The following is a 5,864-nucleotide window of genomic DNA, read 5'->3' on the forward strand; positions in this document are numbered from 1 at the left end:
CTCCTTCAATACTCATCAGACAGCTGCTCTCTGTTTCCATGTTTCTTGAAAGAGACACGAAATGGAGGCATGGTGTCTTACATTCATGGAACCTTGTAGAGTAGCAGTACATCAATGGATGCAGCGTTGAGTCTCCTAGACATGCTCTTTTATTTTGCAGTGGAGCTGTTTATGGGAGTTCGCTGCTGTCATGCAGCAGTGAAGGCTGGAATGTAGTGGCATGCCCGGCACCAAGTGTCAATCAAAGAGCAGGCAGAGCCAAATTTTTGCTTTCAAACATAATTGTCATTGATTATAGAATGAAAGACTTATTTGTGCGTTTTTTAAGTCAATAATCCACAATTTTACCAGCTTCACCTCGGAGGTGAGCTAGGAGTTTGTACGGCTCCAGTGATGAAAGCTTCCGATGTAGTGCAGCACCGCAGCCTGCGTTAGAACAGTCTCTAAAAACAGCCATCAAGCAAAACTCTACGGCTTCTGAAAGCTGCGAGAACTTGCCTATGCAGCTGTGCTGTCCGGTGTATCAGCTGCTGAGATTGGCAGACATCTGTGAACGACCATTTTTCTTATACAGCCACACACACAATAACCAAGCAGTCCATGCATAAGTGTACGATTGGTATGTTGCAATATTGCAATGAGTGTCAAGAAGAGACAGATATGGCCGGTTTTCGGCAAAACTAAAAAAGGAAAGTGTGCTTCTGTTCATAACCAAACTGTCAATTTGCGGTCTCATGAATACTCGCAGGTTTTCGAAGCATTACAACTGGGCGTAACTTATTTTAGTTTAGTGCTGCTCGATCCATTAATTTCAATTATGCTTCATGTCAATGCGCATCTTTTGATTGAATATACCAATATAAGCTCACAAAAAATTTTTACCTTTATATATATGGTTAGGTATCTGTATCGCAATTTTACATAAGTGAAGTGATCTTACGTGTGTATTTTGCATATGAGCATTGACATAACTATTTTAATAACTCCAATAAGCAAGGCACAGCACCGCCTTTCAACTCTAGCAGCTACCGCTCCTCAGCTGCACTCCTTGGCGATTCCTAGGGTGAGAATTCATAACTAGGCCGTAAACGAGCACCACAGATGAAAGCTTCAGACGTGGTGCTGCACCAGAGCCTGTGTTGGAAGTGTCGGTAGAAACAGCCATCAAACAAACCTCTGTTTACGGTAGATTTTATGATGGATTTTACCATAATTACATCATTAATCCTGATAGTGCATCATGCTTACAATTTATGAACTGTTTATACTGCTTTGGCTTTACTTTGCATATTTCAGATCCAACTAGGAAAGATTTAATTTGTTCGAATGCACGGATAGATCACATTATCTCAAACATTTCATCTGATCAGATCGCGGGTGATAGATCATGGCATTACAGATTATAATCCTTTTTTTTTTGTACTCCGGGCTCCATAAATGCCAAGGCTAGTAACATCTTTACAAAAGGCCGATTTGATGCGGACAGATTTGTACAATTAATTAGTGCAATAGACTGGACAACGGTAACTAATGAGGACTGCACAGAAAAGGCTTTTGAGTCTTTCTCAGAAACAATAGCTTCAGGTACAGAGACGTGCACCACTTCCACCACTGTGACAAAGTGGTATCGTTCACCTAGGAATCCATGAATAAGCAACTCACTGTTGAAGTCCATTAATAAAAATAACTTTCATAAGAAACTAAGGTCGCAGGCTTTCAACGTTGCATTAAAATCCCACTTTCAGAAATACTCGGCAACTACCAGGACCCTATTGTAAAAAACACAGTTAACACGAAACGCTTTTGGCAAATCATTAAATAATTTTTGAACAAAAAGGATTGCTCAGCAACCACAATAAGAATAAAGCAAGATGTCGAAATGCATACTGACCCTGAAAGAGTGGCCACCGCGTTTAGTGAGCACTTCTGCCCAGCTACTGATACACAGAAATCAGCATACCATTTACATGATGTACTTTGGTGTAGTTATTCTTTTTAACAGCGGAGCTGTTTAAGCAGTGTGAGTCGTAAACAGAAAATGATCATCATCATGAACCGCCACGCGCTCTCTTCGTCCTCTTCTTCGTCGTCGTCTTCTGCTTCGCTCCCAAAATATGTGCACTGATTTCTCCGGCGCAGGATGCAATAACTGCGATGGGTGAGACAACGATTACAGAGAGAGAAATAAGTAGAAGTAAAAGTAGAGAAAGGGGTAAATTCTAGGGGAAAAAAGTTCTTCGCCGGGCGAGATTTGAACCTGCGTACCCACAATTCAAAGGTGAGCGTCTTAACCACTCGGCTATCCAGGCATGCTAGCTAGCATAGCCTTAGGCTTGTATAGTATAGCAAGGGGGAGGGAAAGGGAAGTGAGGTTGAGGAAGAGGGAAAGGAGGAGGAGAGAGAGTAAAGTGTAGCATAGAAAGAAACAATAGAGAGAATGAAAGGCAGAAAGAGAAATGAGAATCAAAGAAATAGAAAGCGAGAGAAAGAGATGGAAAGAAAGAGGAAGCGAGAAATAGAGAAAGAAAGGGAAGAAAGAAATAGAGAGAGAAACAGACAAATAGAAATAAACAGACATACACAAAAAACAGAGAGAAAAAGGAAGAAAGAGAAAACTTGCAAAACTTTGCAAAACAGCAACAGCCAGGGCTACCTAGGTGCCCATAGACTCTGCTGTCTCTTTAGCATTATGCCTCCAGTGCAAGCTAGGCCAATCTTTTATCTACATTCGATGTCTGCAGATGAAGTCTTTCAGACTTTCAGGAAGTGCAGGCTTGGACCATATTGATCCTTTTTTTAAGAAGGGTGATCAGACTTCTGCAGGGAATTATAGGCCAATCTGTGTCCTACCTTTCTTTGGTAAAGTAATTGAAACGCTATTCCACATTAGATTAATGTGCTATTTGAAGAAATTTAACCTTTTTGTCTCAGCAATTTGGATTTCATCAAGGATATTCAACTGAGCTGGCACTTATTATATTAACTGAGGAAATTAAAGAAGGTATTGACAGAGGTATACTTGTGGGATCTGCATTTATCGATTTGATGGAGGCTTTTGACACCGTAAACCATTGCGTACTACTTGCTAAACTGGAATCATTTGGCATGTCTGGTCCTCCACTAAAGTTATTAAGAGCTTCCTGAGTAACCAGTCTCAAATGGTACAGGTTAACAGTCATCTTTCAGAGCCCAAGGTAATTAACGTAGGTATCTAACAGGGATCAATTTTAGGACCACTTTTATTTTGATTTTATTAATTATTTTTGATTTTTTAATGACCTGCCTACCATTCTTACTAACACAAAGTGCATAATTTATGCTGATGACACAATCATCTTTACATCAACTAAATCAGTTTCTACACTCCAGTTCTACCTTACACCCATTTAAATAACTTTATGGAGCCAAAACAATCAGCTGCAAATTAATGCTACTAAAATCGTCTTTATAATGTTCCATTCCCAGCAAATTTCACTTGACATACCACCTTCCCTTCACATCGGTGATTACATCTATAGCCTTACATCATAAATGTTTCCAATGTAGCACGGTTTCTTGGTGTCCTCTTAGATATTGAACTAAAATTTCATGGACATGCTGCATCACTTGTTAAAAAGATTTCATTTGGAATCCACGTTATCAAGACACGAACTTATTTTACACCTCACATCATACGTTCTTTATGCTTTGCCTATATACATAGCCATATTTTGAAATGTGCATCATCTTGGGCCAAGACACATTTCATACACATTGAACACTTGCAGAGACTTCAGAATCAAGCAGTTCAATGAGTTTTAGCCTATTTGATTTGCCATGTAGCTTGTTATTTTCTAACTTAACACACTCCCATTAAGATAATTATTCCATCATATACTGTCCATAGTCGCCTATAAGCTCATCATGCATGACAATTTCATTGCATGTATTGATCATCAACACTCAACTGAGAGCACTATTACCCGGTTTTCCCAGCACAATAATCTTCTTTTGCCTGCTGTAAAGACGAACTACGGCAGGTTCAAACGATATTTACTACCGTAGCTACTTGGAATGCATTGCCTTTAGAATTAGAATCATTACAGAACATTCATATTTTCACCTCATGCAGCAAGAAATATTTTGCTCAGGAATTAAAGAGGCCCTGCAACATTTTTCCAAGTAATCATCGAATGGCTTCATTAAAGGAGTTTATTGCCTTAAGAATCAACTGCCGCAAAAATTTTTCGAATCCGTGAAGTACGAGCGGAGTTACAGGGATTTGTCTCACGCTTTAAGCGCTTTCTCTCTCCTTTCGTACCAGCATGCACGCTGAAAGCTACACAGGCGGGGGGGGGGGGGAGATGACAAGGGAGCAAGAAGCCACGCCCTATCGCCAGTGAGCATCATGACCTTCAGCTAGGTGTGTGCGAATATTCGAAATTTCGAATATTTTTCGAATAGTGTTTGCTATTCGATTCGATTCGCACTGGAATTTTACTATTCGAACTTCCCAAAGACAAGTACAGTCAACGTCCGATTGATAGTGACCCTTTCAGATTTTCAATATGCTTCACCTCATTACACTCTCGTATTCCGGCAAAGCTGCCTTTCAAGCTCAGTTATGGTTTAACTTTGTCAAGACACAGTCAACGTCCAATTGGAAGTGGTCCCTAGATTTTCAATGTGGTTCACCTCGTCACACCCCGGTATTGCGGCAAAGCTGCCTTTCAAGCTCCGTTGCGGTCGAACTTTGCCAAGACACAGTCAACATCCGACTGGAAGGAATCCCTAGATTTTCAATATGTTTCACCTTATCACACCCCGGTATTGCGGCAAAGCTGCCTTTCAAGCTCTGCTACGGTCGCAAATGTATTAACTCAAGGAAACGCTGGTTCCAACATGGAGATGAAAGATCTGGCAGAGGTGGGGGCTCAATTAATGCTGTTTTGGACCTGAAATTTGGGCAAGAAGTCCGAAAAATCGGAAGCTGAAGCTTTTTTAGCATCCAAAATTTCAGATGTTCTTGTATATCGACGTCTACGAGGCAGATTTGGAACTCCGGACTTGAAGGGAGCACACCCTTGTCCGCCACATCAGTTGGGTTTCCACAGAAGTTGAAAGAGGAGGAGATGTTGAGGAAATAGCATCTTTGCCTATCACGTGTAAAGTCTTGTCGGCAACACTTTGGTTGCACCAAATCATGTACATAAATAGAATCGGCCTCTACATTGCCTCATTCTTGATAAGACGACTATGAAACACCACCCCGCCAGTGCTTCATCAACCTAGCGAAAAGAAACACTTTCATGTTGCTATCTCATAAGAATATGCTTAGGAATCCTCTCTAACTGCAATTTCACTTCGAAGTATTCGAAAAATATTCTAGAAATATTCGAGAAATATTCGAAAAATATTCGATTCGATTTGCACTCACACTTCAATATTTGAATTCGCTTCGCACCCAAAATTTTGCTATTTGCACAGCTCTACCTTGAGCACTTATTCTTTCTTTGAACGCGCGACTTACTTTCTTAGTGTGATCTCACGTGGGGGAATTGTGGCGGTGTCTTGCGGCAACTATGCAGCTCACAATGCACAAATCAGCCAATGGCCATGGACATTGGGTTTATAGCATCATTTGTCGAGAGAAGAGGGAGCGATTTCTAGCCGACTTTGAGGATTAAGAGTAAATTCCAGGCCGTGTGCTGCACTATAATGTTTTCGCTCACATGTCCTCAGGAGCCTCGACTACTGATCGGCAGCGTTTTCTAACCATGCTCAAAAAGTATTGCAGGGCCCCTTTAATAAACACAATTGTGTAATAACTATTATCAGCTCTCAATATTTCTAGTTTCAATATTCAGTCTCAATATTTCTAGTTC

This window comes from Rhipicephalus sanguineus, chromosome 3, assembly GCF_013339695.2.
Source record: "Rhipicephalus sanguineus isolate Rsan-2018 chromosome 3, BIME_Rsan_1.4, whole genome shotgun sequence".
Lineage (NCBI taxonomy): Eukaryota > Metazoa > Arthropoda > Arachnida > Ixodida > Ixodidae > Rhipicephalus > Rhipicephalus sanguineus.